This window comes from Octopus bimaculoides, chromosome 19 (assembly GCF_046866305.1).
Source record: "Octopus bimaculoides isolate indiv1 chromosome 19, ASM4686630v1, whole genome shotgun sequence".
Taxonomy (NCBI): domain Eukaryota; kingdom Metazoa; phylum Mollusca; class Cephalopoda; order Octopoda; family Octopodidae; genus Octopus; species Octopus bimaculoides.
The window spans coordinates 55,458,016-55,479,673 of NC_142946.1; the positions used below are offsets into that span (position 1 = coordinate 55,458,016).

General features: G+C 37.6%; 1 protein-coding gene across 1 annotated transcript in view; it reads right to left on the bottom strand.

The window, feature by feature from the left end:
- LOC106875408 (serine/threonine-protein kinase PAK 1) overlaps positions 1 to 9,684 on the bottom strand; it is a 190,346-nt gene extending 180,662 nt beyond the window's left edge. Inside the window, exon 1 of the mRNA XM_014923521.3 lies at positions 9,166 to 9,684. The gene's annotated coding sequence lies outside the window, so the exon portion shown is untranslated. The remainder of the gene's footprint in view (positions 1 to 9,165) is intronic.
- Between the last annotated feature and the right edge of the window lie 11,974 nt (positions 9,685 to 21,658).

A 21,658-nucleotide genomic window follows, 5' to 3' on the forward strand; every position in this document is an offset into this window, starting at 1 on the left:
AATGCACCAGAATTGAGGATTGGGAGAATAGTTAAGACTAAATGGTTTACAGTATTAAATACCAACACTTTTGAGTTCAAATTAAGCTTAGTTCAACTCTCATTCTTCCTGGGTCGATACAATAAAATACCAAATATTAGCATTAGACGTGAATGGAATGATAGAAGACTGCTCTTCATTTCTTCGGAGATGATACATATAAATAAACAAATAAAGTGTATATATAAGATGATCCAAACAAATAAACCTTCGTCCATTCCCTTCAAATATTTGATCTTGCAACACTGAAGTGACTGCTATATTTCATTTCGCCTATACGTCAAATCCACTTCCCTTTTTACAGGACAAGGCATACATATCCGGCAAATTATAGCGACGGTGACATGATCTATCGATTACCAAGAGAATGAAGAGCAACTTCGATTTGAACTCTCAACACACGATTTGTATTGATTATAAAGTATAGTTTTGTCTGACAATAAACCCCCCACGTAAGAATCGAGTCAATGTAATCACTTGAATGCTAGAAATAGAAGCCAAATCTCCTTCAAATCAACCACTATAGACTCAAAATAAAGACAATATACAAGCAACTAGGGAGATCTAGAAATCGCGGTCAAATCCATTCGACTATCGTCTTAAATGAAGACATTCTTGGGCAATGCAATTATATAGAGACGAGATAGTCACGGTTGAAACGCCTTCGACTATAGCTCTGCTAGATCAGGGACTAACATTGAGTCAAACAATACCAGGGAATTAGCATTTTATAAATGTAACCCTTGATTCAGACAAATCGATAGGGTGGTCACAGCTGAACACTTGATACCTACTGACCGACAACTATCAACAAACAAAATTATTTCCTCGGATGTAAATAGTGACCCACATTTAAGTAGAATGATGGCTTATAAACCGGGAAAAACAAAAAAAAAACCGGTCACGAACTCCACTAACCGCGAGTTTACCTTACGACAGTGAGTAGTAGCAGTAGTAGTTGTTGTTTAACTCCAGGTCAGTCAGCTCTAAATGAGCAAACCTACCATCAGACGTTGCACTCTTGAACACTTTGTTTCTCTTTCTCTCTTACTATATCTAGACATTATCAGATGTCTTTTCCCTTTTCGAAACGGAAGGGTGTGATATAAGGGAGATTTGGCTGCTATTTCTAGTATTTTACAAAGACAAACAAATAGCAGCTCATACTCACGTTAACTATAGTAGACGTAGTAGATGTAGCAGCAGAAGTGTTAAGACCCAGTCATAAAGGAATGGGGAAGTTTAGGTTCCATTAATAACAACAAAACGAATACAAAGAATGCTTCAAGATTTTTGAAAGATGAAGCAAGAATATATTTTTCGTGGAGCGCGCGCGCGAAAGAGAAGAGAGAGAGAGAGAGAGAGAGAGAGAGAGAGAGAGAGAGAGAGAGAGAGAGATGAGCATTTTTAAACTTTCATCAGACACACAAACATAGTTTCCTGAACTACCTCAAAGGAAAGATACAGTTAGGTAGGCTTGAGACACGCTCGTTCCCGAACAAGCCAAGCGACCCTTTCTTTCTCCCTAAATTAAGCATGTGTGTGTGGTTGAATAAAGGCTACGAGCATTGAAGCAATACAGGGGGCAACAAACACCTCGTAGATGGTCCTTACGTACAGACAGAATCTGAAAGAAGCCCGTCGTGTGTATATATATATATATATATATATATATATATATATATATATACATATATATGTGTGTGTGTGTGTGTTTGTCTCCCATCACCGACATCGCTTAACAACCAATGCTGGTGTGTTTACATCCCCCGTAACGTAGCGGTTCGGCAAAAGAGACCGATAGAATAAGTACTAGACCTACAAAGAATAAGTCCTGGGGTCGATTTACTCGACTAAAGGCGGTGCTCTCCAGCATGACCGCAGTCAAATGACTGGAGCAAAATTGGGACTGTCACATTGAGTTGACAGTATACAACTGCTTTATATATATACAAGCACTAAGATTACAAATAAGATGTTACTACTGTTAATATCATCTGTGGATAAAGTTTTAAATTGATGGTATCAACAGCAGTAACATGGGTGGTCCGCAGGCAAATAGCATAATTTAGTTATGAATTACAAATTTGCACGAAGCGTAAAGATGCTTAAAAGCATACATACACCTGCTAGAAATAAGAGCTTACGTCATATATATATATATATATATATATAAATGAGAATGTGTGTGTGAATCCATAAAACTCGAGAACTACGCAACCAATTTCATTCAAATTTTACACATGCCTTACTTAGGGTTCCAGTTGTGTTTCAGTCAAAAAATTTTTTTAACTTCTTGCAGAGTTCGAGCCCACGGCAACATAATATCTCCTCCACTATTTAAGTATTACGTGTCAAAAGTGAAACAAAAACACTCATGTCAAATACTTTCACTTTAAAAATGAAACTATTCCACTAACTGAAACAATCACATTTCGATACTGTAATGACAGATACTTTCACTTTAATGGTGTGTGTGTGTGTGTGTGTGTATGTGAGAGAGAGAGAGAGAGAGATGTATATGTATACATATACATGTATATGTACACGTATATGTATAGATATATATATATAGATATAGATCTATATGCATACATGTATATGTATACATATGTGTAGATGTATATATATATAGGTGTACATCTAATATGTACACATATATAAATGCATACAGATATCTATACATATATACACCCATACACACACATATATGCACAAATACACACATTAGTCATATGTTTTCTTATCCAAAACTACGTCAAAAGTATTGAATGGATCTTTAAGAAATTTGGAAATTATATTCTATGCATAATGGCCATAACCGCCATGAAAATTCATATATTTTTGATGTTGATGAAATTTTAGGACTGAACCCGGAACCATGGTTGTTGGGAAGCAAACTTAACCACACACACACACATTTTATGGACCACATAGGGAGGCTGGTTTCTTTTTTTTATCCCTGGTTTCGACTTGTTAGCTTTCTCAACTTCTAGTCAATTATAATTTTTCTCTTTTCCCCTCTTTCCTTCCCTGAAGCAGACAGAGTAACACAAACTGTTTCTTATTTTTTCCTTAGTTGTCTCTCTGTCAGCCACAAATAAAGTAATATTTCTAAAATTGTTTCTTCTTAGAAGTTACAAAGATCCCTTCATGGGGACTTCACACCTACAATTTAGTCATTTTTCCTAAGCAAAGACGAATACAGTTATACCATTGGTAGCTATAGGGTCACCCGAACATAACAGATGAGCATTATTTGTAATTCAACGGTACAACAGTGTAAGACTATCGTTTCAGATATACTTACATTGTGATTTCTGCAATGTGGTGCATAAATTGTCAAGTAAATGAGACTCATCTTTGCCTCCACTGATTCACTTGCAAAGTGTTGAGTCTTTTTATTATCACTGCGACACATATAGTCCCCAGTTGGTAACATTGATTTCAAGGCCTTCCCAGATGAGTGACTGGTTGTTGTTCTAAGACATTTATTGATTGTAAATATTTTCTGCCCAGTTACCTATCGGTAGAGTGGTCATTTGCAAACTCCAGAGGCGACACTTTCATTTCCCTTTACTCCAAACGTCACACATTGTTGTTTCAATTGGGTCATGCCCTTCCAATTGCTAGATCCATAATGCATCTTAAAGCTGTGCCTGTCACCTCTATGGTGAGGAATCCTACATTGGGGAGTACTAACGACTAGGCTACGGTAGCTGACTAATTATCGTGATCATTTGCTCTCTTTTACAAACCCAGTGAACATACATATATTTCCTAACATTATTTACATTTGACGGAGATTTGTCCTCATCTTGTTAACACAACGTTTCGGCTGATATACCCTCCAGCCTTCGTCAGGTGTCTTGGGGAAATTTCGAACCTGGGTTCTCATTCCTAACGATGTTACTATTATTATTATATTATTATTATTATTATTATTACTATTATTAATCAGGTCGCTGCCGTGAATCGAACTCGGAACCTTGGGGTTAGTAGCCTCTTAACCACTACGTCATATGCCCGTAGGCAATTATGGGGTGAATTTTAAGGCTTATAAATCTATTATTTTTCTATCCTTCCTCAATACCGGTTCCCATATGCTATTCATATCTGCACTCGGTCTGCTTAGGAGGTTGTTGTGTCCTAGCATATGAGCTGCTTCTTTTAGTTTTCGTATTTTCCAGTGTTGTTCCCTGTCTATTATTTTAACTTCATCCCACAGGGGGAGGTGGTTTCCATTTTTCCATACATGATCAGCTATACCCGATTTATCAATATCTCCTCGTATCACAGCTTTGCGATGTTCTTCTACCCTTATTTTGAGGTAGATGTCAAAGAAGCACATCTTAACTCGTCTAGAAATATTCATTCATTCACTGAAAGAGCTCAATTATATTCCTATTTTTTAATTTATAATCGTCTTCACATATAGCTAGCCACTCCAAGTTCGCTTTGTCGTTTTCACCAGTCTCACACAGCTTTCAATAATAATTGTTTCACTCGACCGAATCATAGAATAACACAACTAAACCTATTTTTAAGGTATAATGCTGTCTTTGGTGCCTACGTCTGCAACAATTTTAAGGAGGTATGGAACGATTCAGCTCGTTTATATATATATATATAATAAAAAAACCTACACACTTCCTACATCTAACTGCATTGAGCGCTTCGATCTTCTTGTACCACAGAATAAACAGGCATGGCTGTGTGGTAAGAAGTTTGCTTCCTACCCACATTGTTTCTGGCTCAGTCCTGTCTTCTACTATAGCCTCATATCGACCGAAGTCTTGTGAGTGGATTTGGTAGACAGAACTGAAAGAAACCTATCGTGTGTGTGTGTGTGCCCCATCACAGCTTGACAACCGGTGTTGGTGTGTTTACACCCCAGTAAACTAGCGGTTCGGCAAAACAGATCAATTGAATAAGTACCAGGCTTAAAACGTAAGCACTGGGTTGATTCGTTCAACTAAAATTCTTCAAAACCATGCTCCAGTGTGGACGCAGTCTAATGGCTGAAACAAGTAAAAGATTGTGTGTGTGAGAGAGAGAGAGAGAGAGAGAGAGAGAGAGAGAGAGAGAGAGAGAGAGAGAGACGGGAGAAGTGCTTGCTGTCACAGTACAATGCAATAATTCATTTCGGTCGAACCAGTAACATGTTTCCCCAGACATGTATCTTAGACAGAAACTACCTATGAGGATCCGACTGGTTCGATTGTGGATAATGCCTGAGTCAACGAGAAGTACTCCTGCTTATTATTTGTGGCGTATTAACATTTGTGATTCCATTTATCTATATACATACAATTAATTTATTCTATGCCATATACTATATATGAATAAAGTATGACACAACAGTAATTGAACTGAGCCGGAGGATTACATCTACTTTTCTTCAGTTAATAGGTGTGTATGAATGCGAAATGCGGTTGAAGTTTTGAGAATCATGTGTCCACGGTAAGTTCAAATCAAAGAAAGTAAAGTATTGAAGTTAAAATACGAGGACAGAGAGAACACAAGACCAAAAGGACTAGTTGTGTGATGATTAACAGTAGTTTCTAGCAGTAACTGATGTTTATTTAGTAGAATGTCATTAGAGAGAGAGATACATACATACACACATATCATACACATCCATAGTGTATCCAAGATCACACACACACACACATATATATATATATACATACACATATATATATTTAAAAAGATTTAGATAACTATCGAGCGATTCCATAGTGGATCTATTAAACGTTTATATAAATATCCATCACCTCATTAGCAATTGAAATCTAAATTTAAGTTTAAAATGAATGAATATATATTCGAAATTGAACTTTCCATTCATCACAAGTTTGTGTTCATACTTCCACGCCTAAAATTAACAATTATACGTAAATATATATATATACAGAGAATTTCCCCTATTCCCACCATTTTACACGCAGATACACCGATAAAGAGAGAAGTGGGACCCTATTTTCCTGTTTAGTATATCCCTCGAAAGGCTTATCTCCATTATAAAAAATTAATATAAGATGACAATAACGATGTTATGTTTTTCATTCTTGAAGACTATAGTTGTGTGTAAACATACACGTGTGCGTGTACTAAATTTACTAAGTCAAACGGTGCCAAGGAGACAAGTGTCTCTTTCAATAGTTTCCGTTATGTCAGAAAACACTGACAAACACACGTGTGTGTGTGTGTGTGTGAAAAACGGCGCACAAAATTATAAAACTCATGATCATGAATATTAAGCGAATTGCCTAATGCACAGACATGTGTCTGTATATCCCAGTGTGTTTGGAGCAAAAGACATCTAGATGCTGGTTAAATAGAAGTTAGAGTTAAGCTCGACCAGCATGAAGAAAACAGCCATAGCAAGAGTAGAGGTAATATGTGTGCAATAGTTTTAAAGCCAGTCTGTTATGAAAACAATGAAGAGAATGTTTCGTTGGATAGCTATCAAATGTAAAGGAGACACTACATTAATGACACTTTGCAAACGTGGAGTTGTTGATTACGGACAGGGATTGCTTTAGTAATGGAGGGGAAACCCCCCATCAGTTAGTGATGGTAATTAATTAGCAGTCGGTCGAGTTGCTTAGCTCTGATCGAAAAGACAGATCTATATTCAAAGATATTGTAGCCGAGATCATCCTGTTTTTAATTATTACCATTATTCAAATTCCGCCGAGGTCGACTTTGCCTTTCATCCTTTCGGGTTGATGTAATCGACTCATCCCCTCCCCCAAAATTGCTGCCCTTGTGACAAAATTTGAAACCATTATTATTATTATTATTATTATCTCGAACTACATCAATATCTAATGTGCCCTTTAAAAAAGAGAGATCGTAGGATACTGTTTATAGGAAACTTAGCAATCATTTCAAGCAGGTGAGTGATCAGGTACAGCTCGAGATTCCCTAGTTGGCTCCATAGTCTGGCAACTGGTGAATATCGAGAAACAAACACAAAGAAAACCCTTACTGATTTGATTTACACAAACAGTTGAAAGCACTTTCAGTTACTCTCGGCTTGTTTAATGTCTTAACAGAGATGTATGAATGTTACAACTTCCAGTTTTTACATACGATCCCCTCAGAACCCTCGTAAGTGTTCTCCTTGGTAAGAGATTCCTGAACGTGTCCATGGCTTTGCGAGGGACACGAATGGTGTTAAGTGACAAAGCTACAAAAGAAATTCGATTTGAAACTGGTCAAGAGAAGCAGAAAGAATTGTAGTAGTAGTAGTACCAAACCGATAAAGAGAAGCAGTCACTGTACTATGTTAAAAGAGAGAAGAAGAAAAAAACCAACTGGAGGATGTGGTCTATTTAAAAAAATAAATTAAAAAAAGACAAGATGTTGACGGCTAGAAACATGTCTGGCCACAGAATCTACTCAATCAAAGCCAATCTGGGGCTAAATAGCAACAACAATCTTAACTTTAAAAAAAATTATAATTCGAATGCCGCATAAGCAAGAAAAAAAATCTAGTGAGTCGAAACCGCGACCCAGTTTTCATTTCACACATACACACTGCTAAAGCTCTGCAGGGGGGAAAGCTTGACCGTCACAACATCCCACTTCCCCTTCCGTCAACATCCCACTTCCCCTTCCGTGTTGTAAGAAATCAATTATCATAAATAGAGGGTATGATATAATGTATAGCAAATTACCACCAAGCAGACTCGTGACAAGGTTTCAATCCCTACTTAAAGCTTTTTATTTCATTTCACAAATATTTTGAGCCGAATGAAAACTCCTTTATCTGTGTTACATGAGTTTAATTAAAGCATCATCTATACAGTCGCTCGACCAGCTTTTGATACCATATTATCTTCAGATCATACTCTATCGTTTTAGAAATAAGAACATATCCCTAGATACAGTTTATCTGCATGAAAAACGTAATGGTCACGATTTGACTGTTTTTGATCATATGCCTGATCGAGCAGGACTGACCTGGTGCCAAATAACCACACCAACTATATCAACCACCACCCAACAAGGGGAAGCAAAACCTTTGAATCACACCCAACCGTCTTAGGAGAGACAGAGCAATGTAGACTAAGTAGCCCCAAAAAGACAGGATGGTCACGGCTGAAATACTTTTGATCAAATGTTTCAACCAGAGCTGACTGGAGACTAAATAACAACTATCACCCATAGCAAAGCTTTAAGAATGGTGGTAGAGCTTCTATTTCGAAGATAAGAACGGGACAAGACAGTTGAGGAAGGAAGAAGTGAAGAAAGAATCAGAAGTTTCAAGAAACAAACAATAATCTGTTGATAATAATAATAATCGTCATAATAAAAAAATAATAAATCTACTGATAGGAAAGCAACGATATATAACAAAACAATGAATCTATCAAAATATTTAAACTTTGTTTTATAATTGCTTTGTGTGCATTGTATGTATGTTTGTGTTTATGTGTATATGTGCATGCTTTAGAGTATGTGGGACTGTGTATGGTCTCATATATACATATATATATATATATATATATATATGCACATGCACACATGCTTCATTGTGTGTGCATTCGTAAATTTATGATGGATGTATGTGTTCATATAGTTTTTTGTTTTTTTTTTCGTGGGCACACACGTACGATGTGAGTTCATATGTATGAATGCGTGTATTTATATATAAGTTTGGAAGTGAATTTGGTATATATATGTGAGCGTATATTCGTTTCCCATAGAAAGATGTTAATATTTAATTTCGCACGAGTTTGAGCAAATATAGGTGCGTATATGTATTTATATATAATGAGTGCGATTGGGTATATGTAATTAATGAAATTAACAACAAAAAAAAAGAAGGAAAAGAGCAAGCAAATAAAAGAATCTTTAAAATAATTTCCTCGTTGGTTTATATATTATTTTACTTTGCTTTTAAAATTTTCATTCCGTAGTTTCCTTTTCATTATTTTAAGTTGTGTATGTAAAAAAAAAAAGTAAACAAAATTTATGCAGTTCAATAAGTTAATTGAGCAAACAAATCAAGTTAAGCAATCACAAACAAACAATAAAGGAAGGGGTTTATTATTATTCCGACCCCTTGATTTTGCTTTACAATATCTAAATCAACTGAAGAATTGTACTTACACTGCGATGTGTCTGAGATAAAGGGACTGATATATATGAATTATATATATATATATAATATATCCAAGGCTTGCTAACTAGGGTCTGTATGAATATAAGTGTGGGAATATATATATATATATATATATATATAAAGTTTCTCAGTATATATATGTATATAAAGTTACTAAATATATATATATGTATATATATGTATCACTTTCGCGCTCCCACACTACACTCTATCCTCTCCTTTATGTCCGTCTCTGGCGATTTATTCCTGTCTACCTCAGGTGAGACATGACAACTGCAGGCTGGCAAAGGTGCACCGCCAACTCGAGCTCTGTTCCACACACTCTCTGTGTCTTCGGCTAGTTCACTCTCCCTCTTTCACTCACTCTCTATATGTGTATTCCTTTCACTCACTCCCTATATGTGTATTCCTTTCACCCACTCTCTTTGAGGGTATTCCTCTCTCTCTCTCACTCACTCACTCCCTCAGTGGGTATTCTTCCCTTTCTGTCTCTCGCTCTCTGCGTCTTTCTTTCGCTTTCTCTATCTCTTTCTCACTCACTCATTTTGTGTATTTCAATGTGTGTATGTGTATATATATATATATATATATATATATATATATATATATATATATATATATATATACATATATATATATATATATGTATATATATATATATATATATATATATATATATATATATATATATATATAAAATGTGCATATATATATGTGTGTGTCTGTGTGCGTGCAAAATGGCGCCGGTGGCGGTGCGACTGTCGTTTAAGTCTCGCTCAAATCTCGTCTACCTATCTACCCCATTTCCGTCACCACCTCCAGTAACAACACATTTCAAATTGAGATAAATTCATATGACTGCAGCAGGCGTCTAGATTCTTCAAGATGAGTGTGTGTATCTCTCTCTCCCTCTCTATAAATATATATATACACACACACACACACACACACAGAAGCATCCCCTGTGTTACAGCCACCTCCGATTACTGGATTTTGTGCTTACAGAAATTGTGAAGTATGACCATTAATTTCGGGATACGATCTGTACTTTGGCTCGTATGGAAACTCGGAAACTCGTATTTTGTAGTTTTAAATTGTTAATGGTTTAAAACTACGCTTTCTCCTCAGCTCAAGGGTCACTTGCGTTTTAGTTAAGATGAAAGTATCTAGTAACGATTTGGAAAACAATCATCAGGTTACATACATACATGCACAAACATGCATATATAATGTACATAATGTGAGTGTGTGTGTATATATATATATATATATATATATATATATATATATATATATATATATATATTTGCTACAATCGCTTTCGTGACGGATCCGGCGCCTTTCGTGGAAGCTTTCGCCCGCTTCTTAGGACCGACTGTTTGTTTGCGAGAGACAGAAAGGGAAGAATACCCACTGAGGGAGTGAGTGAGTGAGAGAGAGAGAGGAATACCCTCAAAGAGAGTGGGTGAAAGGAATACACATATAGAGAGTGAGTGAAAGAGGACTGCTATGAAGTCAATTGGAATGGCTCCAAAAGATATAGAAGTCCTCGCTTCAGATCGAGTTGGATGGCGAACAAGGGTGTGGAGTGGAGTGAAAGCATTTGAAGAGGCCAGGATGATGCAAGCAGGGCTCAAGAGACATTTAAGGAAAAAGGTGAAGACTGAGATGGTGAATGACAAGGACCTTTTTGTGTGTACAGTCTGTGACAGACCATGTCTGTCCTTGGCTGGCCTCAAATCTCACCTGCGAACCCATGGAAAACAAACCTCACCCAGCTATTCTGATTATATGTCTGTGCACACGTTTGAATGTGGTGTGTGCCAGAGGGTTTGCAAATCCAATGGGGGTCTTAAAAGACATGTTAGGATCCACAATGAGCAGAACTTACTTGCAGGTATTGGTAGTGCAAATCAGAGGTGCAATCTGTGTGGGTGTTTTTTCAAAACACTGTCTGGTTTAAAAAGCCACATCAGACGCCATGAAAGGGCTAAGGTGTAGGTGCAGGAGGTGGTCAAACTCTGTTTAAGGAGTAGACAACCACCATATATATATATATATATATATATATATATATATATATATATATATATATATATATATATATATATATATATATATATATATATATATATATAACATACAAAAATAAGAGGGATGACCAGCAAAAGTGGACTCCTATATGCTAGAAATAGATGCCGAATCATCTAACCACGAAAAAAATATATGGTCTCAGTAAAAATTCAGCGACACAACAGATTGTAAAAGGGCAAGACAAATGAAAAAATACTAAATAAAAACGATTAACCTACGCACCATGGTTTCACCTGTTAAAATTTACATAAGTAAATATCTGCAGGATCGTCAGCGTAGTCTGTCGATTTGCGATGTAATTTCCAGAACTAGACACAGGACGTCCAACCGAAAGGGAGCACGTGTAAAGTTCTACAAATTACATTCAGTGTATCCTTTTAAATGTCTTCAATCTAGCGCGCTAAGTCCGGAAATAATTCTGCAGTTAATAAATTTTTGCAGCTAATTTACCGGTCTGAGAAACATTATTGTATAAAAATTTATTTATGAGGGTAGAAATTGATATTAATCAATTTGAACCAGTGGTCTAGCATATTAAAAAAATCCGAATCTGGATATTAAACTTGATGCAGAAGTAAAACTAAGTTTGCCAAAACATTAACTCTTGCAAAGTCTACAGTGGGAACAGTACGTGACAACAGAAAAAAAATTGTCAAGTGCCCAAGAAGCTGCTCCGTTAATTGTCCGGGGTTTATTTTTCCGAAGATCTAACGTAATGCTTACAATGGAACTACTCTATCAGAACCGGCGTCATGTGCCGATAAACACGACGGTATTTCAAAGAATTAGCCAAAAGTTCATATGACAATTTGCAGAAAAAAAGGAAGCTGAAACTTCTAATGGAAACCTTTTTTGACTAGTAAAGGCTGGTTCGAAAGGTTTGAGAAACGCATGGTTTTGCACGACATAAAAATGACTGGAGAAACTGAGCGCTGACACAGAAGCTGCTAATAATTACCCTGAGCAGTTTAAGAGAATCATTGCTGAAGGGGACTACACACTTGGGCAAGTACACAAGGTTGATGAGACTGCACTTTTCTGGAAGCGCATGCCTGCGAGAACCTTTATTTCTCTAGAAGAAAAATCGACACCAGGATTTAAAGCTTCCAAAAATCGTCCGACACTTCTTTTGGAAGGAAATGTTGCTAAAGATGTGAAAATAAAGCCCCTATACTAGTATCACACCAAAAATCTAAGGGCTTTCAGGGTTCACAAGTAGTTAATTCTACCTCTGATTTGGCATTCAAATAAGATATGAATGACAAACAGCCTTTTCAAAAAGTGGTTTGAAAACGTTTTGTCCTGTGGTAGAAAGTTACCGTGCCAGACATGATATTTCCAACCAAATATTGCTTCTTTTAGACAAGGTACTTAGCCCTTACCACCACCAGCGAACTTAGATAACCTTCCTGTTTATGTGAGAGCAGAATATATCCCCAAGAATACAACTTCTTTGCTCTAGCCAATTGATCAAGGTGTGATAGTTAACTTCAAAGGTATGTTATATGAGAACTTTCAAACGACATATGAAAGCAATTGACAGGGATGATAAAGCTACAATTAGAGATTTCTGGAAGAAATTCAACATAATGGATGCTGTAAATCCTTCAGCTTTGAATAGTGCTTGGAAAAGTATATGGCCAAATTCCTATCCGTGACATTACAAGTTTTCCTCGTGCAGAAAGTCTACATCAAATACGGAAAAATATTGTGATACTTGCAAAGGATGTAGGATTTGAAGAAGTCAGAGGACCACCAGACTGAGTGGCTAGTGTACCAAAGAGAAAGTTTACCTAACGAGGAGATGATGCTGTTGGAAAGAGAACAAGCTGAGAGCTTGTTCTTTTTCCAATACAGTAAAGACAGCAAAGGCTCCACTGTACCACTGATATTGATTACAAAATTATTGTTAAACGGTTGGTACTTATAGAGAAAGGTCTGGAATTTGCTTACAGTGAACTAGCATTTTTACCCTTCAAGATGATGTTCGTAATAATGAACTATAAAATAGTAAATATTGTCCTTCATCCTCATAGTAACGCTCATTGTACCACCACCCCTTGTTGGCACTCCGTCGCTTACAACGTTGAGGGTTTCAGTTGATCCGATCAACGGAACAGCCTGCTCGTGAAATTAACGTGCAAGTGGCTGAGCACTCCACAGACACGTGTACCCTTAACGTAGTTCTCGGGGATATTCAGCATGACACAGTGTGACAAGGCTGACCCTTTGAATTACAGGTACAACAGAAACAGGAAGAAAGAGTGAGAGAAAGTTGTGGTGAAAGAGTACAGCAGGGTTCGCCACCATCCCCTGCCGGAGCCTCGTGGAACTTTAGGTGTTTTCGCTCAATAAACACTCATAACGCCCGGTCTGGGAATCGAAACCGCGATCCTATGACCGCGAGTTCGCTGCCCTAACCACTGGGCCATTGCGCCTCCACTACACCACCACCCCTTACACAACAGTCAACATGTTTAGATGGTAGGAATGTAGTCTTACGATATCACGATTCTTGGCAATTCCCTAACTTATTCCTCTTGAAATGTTTTTGTGTTTCTATATATCTGTATAGTATCGTGTATGTTTAGAAATTGTTATTTTTATATATAAGGGTAATTGTGTTGTTTGTTCACTGTTATTTTCTTTCAAAACGTCCGTAGGAAAACAGTGTCACTTGATAATAATAAGAAAAATCAATAGGGAAATTAATTTCGCGTTGCGGAATTTCGCTTTGCGGTCAGATTTTCAGTAATACACACAAACACATACATATATAAGCATACTTCCACAAGTGTGCCTCCCACCGACTCTGTTTCCACATAACTTCAGAAAACAGATATTTTAATGAAATTTTCTACAAATATTCTTCAGATGGTGTAGATTCCGATTATATTGGAATTTGCCATGACAAAATTTTTCTGGGAATGAGAAGAGTTTCGGAAAATTCAAACGAGTCGGCTTTGTTTCCTCACAACTTTCAGAAAAATTTATATTTTTTGACGAAATTTTCTGCAAAAACCTTTCAGAGAGTGTTGATTACGATTATATCGAAATTTAATGTGAAAAAGAAAAGAACGGCGGGCTCTCACGCATACATATTGATATATATCACATAAATCTACTAAATAAAACTTGAAATTTCAGAAAATAAATTGTGATGTAATCGGAATCTACACCATCTGATGTGCATTTATTGACAATTTCCCCCAAAATATCCATTTTTCTGGAAGCTATGAGGGACAAAAGTCGATGGGGTACATTTGTGTAGGTATGACCATATTAAATGACACACTGATGGAGTCCTTATATTAGAACTCCGAGAAATATATATATATTATAGCATAGTTTCGGGTTCTGGCCCAAGTGCCTCAACCTTCTTCAGGATGAGTCGTTGGTAAAAATTCCATCACATTATAAATCTGTCTGTGTTATGGCTTTTTTGGCTCCAAACCGGTCCACATAGTGCAAAATATATATAAGCAAAAACATTCGAGTGTTTACAAACGAAGTAAGATGTTACTACTGTTAATATCATCTGCGGTGAATATTTCTAAATGATAATATTAACAGCAGTAACATAGGCAGTTCAACAGGTCTAATAGCATTATATAGCTATAAAATTTAAAGTCAGCACAAGGCATGAGGATGCGAAAACAGCAGTGAGCTGAAGGTTGAGGTCCTCGGACCAGAATCTGAAACCATAGCATATGAGTATCTGAATGGCATATTCTTGAAAGGTAGGCTTTTATATATACATATATATATATATATATATATATATATATATATATATATATGTATATAAATATATATATATACCAGGCTTTACAAAAGTCCTGTTACACTCAGTTTTGGATATTTCAAGAGGTTCAAGTGTGTGATGGAAAAAGTGCCATCAAACATACTTAAAGTTCTACTTTTCCAGCACATGTCATTAAAACGTCTTTTCCATTGTGTACAGGTGTATCAAGATGGAAGCGAAAAAACAAGTCCAACATTGCCAAGCAGCTTAACGTCAGCCAAAGTCATGGAGAGGCTCAAGAACTGGAAAAAGCTCAAAGATCGACCTCAATCTGGTAGATCTCAAGTTGATGATCTTTTGGCTGTGAGAAAGGCCTTCAAAAGTGATCCGAAGCTCAAAATGATTGCACTTGCAAAGAACAGCATCTCGGTGGCCATGGTGTCCAGGGCCATCAAGCAGGAGGGTGGCAAGAGCTTGAGGTGCGTGAAAAGGCCTCTGCTCACCAACTATATGTGAGAACAACGTCGGGAGCCCTTTTGTTGCCTTCCCAATGACTTGAAGTATCATGGCAATCAAATTCTCATTTTATCTGATGAAAAAACTGTTGATCCAGTTGTCAACAAGCAGAATAATCATGTGGTCAGCTTTGGTCAGGATGTCTCCACGGTCCACTACATGTCCACAACAAAATACCTGACCACCATGAGGATGCTTGGCATTGTGGCTTCAAATGGTGAGAAGATGCCACCAGTGTGGTTCATGGCTGGTTACAGCCTCACTGTGGCTGACTATAGGGATATCCTGGCCACAGAAGTCCTACCCTGGGTGAGAAAGATCATAAAGAAGGCAGACTATACCTCTCAGCAGGATGGTGCCTTGGCCCACAGAGCCAAGGCCATGCAAGATTGGTTGGGGTTGAGCATGAACTTCTGGTTGCAGGACTTTGGGCTGCTGCCGTCACCCAACCTCAGCCCCCTCAACTACATTGTGTGAATGCATGTCAAGGGCAGGGCCTGCAAGGTCCGTCATAACAATGTCAACAAGCTGAAGTCCTCTGTCAACAGTGTGGGAGCTGGAATAAAAAAAGATATGTGCATGGCTTTCAGGTCTCGGCTAGAGTGCATGCTCACCGCCAAGGGCAGCCACATTGATTCATATTATTATTTAAATGTATGTTTATGTTACAACAATAAAAATGTGTCTAACTGCATCAAAACTATTGTTGTGTCCTTTGTTGAGAGTGTCATAACAAGTGTAACAGGAATTTTGCAAAGCCCAGTATATATATATATATATATGTGTGTGTGTGTGTTTAGAATTTTTTATTTGCTTCAGTCATTGGCTGTGGTTGGGTTAGGGTTAGGGTTAGGGTTTGGGTACCACTTTCCAGGGTTTTAGTTGAATGAATCAACCCAGGTACTTATTTTTTAAACCAAATATTATTCTACCAGTTTCTTCTGCTGATCAGCTATGCTACAGGGACATAAACAAACTGACACTAGTTTTCAAGAGATGGTGAGGGACAAACAGATACCAAGACAGAGATACACACACACACACACACACACACACACACACACACACACACACACACACACACACACACACACACACACACACACACACACACACACACACACATGTTCTAAGGAGTGACAAGTTCACAGGAGCTATGTCTGGCCTCTTAGAATAAAGAACTGAAATATAAGTCTGGGAGTGTATCCATAATTGTTAACCAGATAGCTCTTTGGCTTCCCAAAAAGTTATAGGCGAAACAAAATATATTTTGTCAGATTTACAATCATTGATTAAATGTTTATAATTAACTGGTTTCCATTGGTTTCTACGACAAAGGTTCCAGTGGATCCAATCAGCAGATTAGCCTGCTCAAGAAATTAATGTGAAAGTGGCTGAGCACTCCACAGACATGTGTATCCTTAACATAGTTCTCAGGAAGATTCAGCATGACATACGTGACAAGGCTGACACTTTGAAATACAAGTATAACTCAATATGAAATGAAGTGTTCTAAATTCAAATGTTTGTATAAAAGGTAAAGAAAGCATGATATCCCATCCAAAGTAAATTATGGTTAGATTACTCAGAGTAACCACCCTCTTCTTCCACCAGTCCCTCAGCATGACTCCAGAATCATCATCATTGTCATCGACAAATGTCAGCTTTCCATACTGGTATAGGTCAGACGGTTTGACTGAGGATTGGTAAGCCAGGAGGCTACACCAGGCTCCAATCTGATCTGACATGGTTTCTATAATTGGATGCCTTTCCTAATGTCAACTACTCTGAGAGTGTAGTGGGTGCTTTTTATGTGCCACCGGTATGGGGGCCAGTCAGGTGGCACTGGCATCAACCATGCTTGAAGAAAGAAATAAAATCCCTTTATTAGGTTGTCAAGAAAGTTCTTGCAGTTTTTATCCCAAAAGTCACTGATGGGTTTCAATTTTTAATAACTTCCTTAACTCTACAAATAAATGCATGAAATTTTGAAATAATATAAAAGACATAATGGAAATTAATATGCATGAGTCAAATTTTGTAACACCACTACATCACATAAGAAAAATGACATTGTTTAAATGGCAGCTATTTTCAGCTTCGCACACCCATGCTCTTTCCAAAACTTGCACCATAACACCCTCAAGAGTTTCAGACCCCACTTCTTTGATTTCTCTATTGATGTTCTCCTTCAGTTGTACCAGGGCCTCTGGTTTGTTGGCATAAACCCTCTCTTTCAGGTATCCCCACAAGAAAAAATCCAGGTTAGTCAAGTGTGGGGAACATGAAGGCCAGTTGACATTGCTGTAGCGGGAGATATTTCTCTCTCCAAAGCACTGTCGTAGCAACTGCATTGTTTCTCTTGCGGTATGAGCAGTTGCCCCATCTTGCTGGAACCATGTATGAGGTCTACTTTGAATGGATTTCATGTTCCCCAGATTTGACTAGGAGAATGGGCACCAGCCAGCCAGCCAGCCAGCTCAAAGTTTGGGGTGGGTTGCACCTGCCTACCTCAGGTGCTATGGCATTGAGGTAGATTTAGCCACCCATGTTAACAGGGACAAAACCCGGATTTAAAACACTGGATGATGATGATGATGATGATGATGAAGATGATGACAATGTGTTATACAGTGCAGTATTGTACTGTATTTTTATTGATTAATTAAATATTTATTTTGGGGTGGGAAATGCTTATTTTACCACAGAAATAATTAAAATCTAAAAAAATATAAATACCTATCGGCTGCAGAAACCTGAGATATATTGAGGTGTCTGCAGCATAAATTTACATATATTAGCCAGAAAAATCCATGTTGTACTAAGGGCATGATAGGGGAACTGCGATATGGTGAGTGATTACTGTACCTTAGTTCTGAGATAGCCTCAACAAAAAAAAGGATGTAAAAACTCAGACAAAGTAAGGTCAGCCCTAAACAAACTATGTATTGTCTGGAAATCAACCTTAAGAAGAATTTTCCCATAAAGCAGCAGTCTTAAACATATCTTGGAAAATTTGTCCCACCAAGAAACAGCTGAAGGAAGATCTCATAATTATATATATATATATATATATATATATATATATATATATATATATATATAATACATTTCTAAATCTCTCAGAGAGATTTATGCAGTAGTGATACGATAAAGTAGTTGTATGCTGTCAATGTTTACGAGAGCTTCACAGGCATCTCCGGCTAGCAAGCCATTGCTACTCCAGACTGATAAGGAGCAAGGACTCAGAAACATGTCTCTGGATGGAGACTTAGCTAAGTAGAGGTACTTGTCTCTCTCTTGTAAACATAAGGACACAGAAAATGTGTCAAGGCCGGAAGGAAGCGGTGCTGCTTCCTTGGGCTAAATAGCAGTAGTATTATACCCTTCATGGGACTGCCACATTAAGTTGACAGCATACAACTACTTTATATATGTATATAATTATATATATGTGTGTGTGTGTGTGTGTGTGTGTGTGTGTGTGTGTGTGTGTGATGATATGTAATGGTAAGATCCAAGGATCCAGGTGTAGGAAGTTGGTAAGCTTCAAGCAGTCCATGGTAGATATGAAAAACAACTTTCAGGAACAATAATAGTTTATTGACGTAGAAGGTTGTAGGCTTTTCCTATGTCAAAATTTGATAAGCTGAAAAACGTTTTTATAGTTTGCAGTTAGCAACTAGGGTTGCAATGAATGTGAATAAAAATCCAGATTGAGAGAATGGAGTTAATCCAGGCTACATGTGTTTCCTAGCCAGCAGGTCCTTAGAAGTAATGATTACTCAATGAAGGGTACACTGTTAGCTACTCATCAGGTTGAAAATACCTTAATTATATGATGGTTACATTGTTATTAAGGAATCCTAAGTTGGCTTGCTGGAAATATTATTCAAAATGAGTGGTGAAGCCAGAAGAACAGAGTAAAAAAATTATACAAAACAGAAACTAAAATATATGAAGAAATAAAATGGTTGATTAGAGAAAAGAAGCAAATAGTAAAAAATTTGGGAGTGGGTTGTTGTCTAAATGTCTAAAGTTGTTAAGAATAAAGAAAAGGAGAGTGGGCAAAGAAGGGGGGATTTAGGTTAGATTGATGATGACTTTAGGGGATGGAATTTATGGGAGCAACTGTCTTCGAAGACTCATATTGTCATTGAATGCTCAAAATGAGGAGTAGATAGACAGCCGACAACTAATGAAGGGTCATTCTCTATGTTACTTGTCCTGTTTTCCTTTTTTTCTCTGGCTGTTTGCGTATTGAACTCATTTGTTTTCATACTTCATGTTGGTGATGTCCTGTACCCATAAATGCATGCATATATATATATACATATATATATATATATATATATATATATATATATATATATATATATATATATATATATATATACACACATATATCATCATCATCATCATCGTTTAACGTCCGCCTTCCATGCTAGCATGGGTTGGACGATTTGACTGAGGACTGGTGAAACCGGATGGCAACACCAGGCTCCAATCTAATTTGGCAGAGTTTCTACAGCTGGATGCCCTTCCTAACGCCAACCACTCAGAGAGTGTAGTGGGTGCTTTTACGTGTCACCAGCACGAAAACGGCCATGCTCGAAATGGTGTCTTTTATGTGCCACCCACACAAGAGCCAGTCCAGGGGCACTGGCAACGATCTCGCTCGAAAACCCTACAAAGGCCAGTCAGGCGGTATATATATAAATATATATATGTCTGTACGTATTGTCGTCGTCGTTTAACGTCCGCTTTCCATGCTAGCATGGGTTGGACGATTTGACTGAGGACTGGTGAAACCAGATGGCTACACCAGGCTCCAATATATATATATATTTATATATATATACATATATATATATATATATATATATATATACATATATATACATATATACATACATATATGCATACATATACATCTATGTGTGTGTGTGTGTGTGTGTGTATATATATATATATAACGTCTGTTTTCCATGCTGGCATGGATTGGACAGTCTGACTGAAGACTGGAAAGCCAGGAGGCTGCACCAGGCTCCAATCTGTTCTGGCAAGGTTTCTACAGGTGAATGCCCTTCCTAATGCCAACCACTCTGAGAGTGTAGTGGGTGCTTTTCACGTGCCACCGGCACATGAGCCAGTCCAGCAGCACTGGCATCGAGCATGTTCAAATGGTGCTTTTTACGTGCCAGCGGCACAGGGGTCAGTCGGCAGGGACTGGCATCAACCATGATCGGATGGTGCCTTTTACGTCCCACTGGTACAGTGTGCCAGTTAGACAGCACTGGCATTGACCCACGCTTAAATGGTGCTTATTACGTACCATCAGCATGGGTGCCAGTCAAGCGGAACTGGCATCGGTCACAACCACGATTCCCTTTTTGATTTGGTTTTGATTGTGATTCTGTTTTTGACTCTACTTGACTCATAAATCTATATATGTGCATATATGTGTGTGTGTGTGTGTGTGTGTGTGTGTGTGTGTGTGTGTGTATGTATGCATGTATGAATCTTCATCATCATCATCATCTGCCACACATCCATTTCCAAGTAAGTTTATCTTAACCTTTTTAATGCGACTCTATACTGTTTTCTCCCCCATCTTTCTCAAATTCCCTTTTTTCCCCTTCATTTACTATCTGTCTCTCTCACCCTCTTTCTCTTTTTCTCTTTCTCTCATTGCTCACACATGACCATCGTCCATTTTTCTTCTCCTTACGTGACCGTCTTTCTTTTCCTGCATGATGTTCTAAGGACTGGACATCTTCTATCTCTCTCTTCTAGCTTTCCACTTTTCAAAGAAAATATTTCTCCCAGTGTTCACCATTTTCATCTCATTCTGGTCTAATGACCCTCCATGTTTGTTTTCACATGGTTTCCTTGTATGTCTCCACTGTCCTGTTTTTGTTTCCAACTTTGACCCTCCATAACTACTACCAACATCACATATACCACATGTATCAACATATACACTCCCACTGTCACCATCACCACCACTACCACCACCACCACTACCACTACTACATGCACAGTCACTACCACCATCATCAACAATACCCTCTATTCCACCATCACTACAAGCATACTATGACATACACTGCCACCACATACAC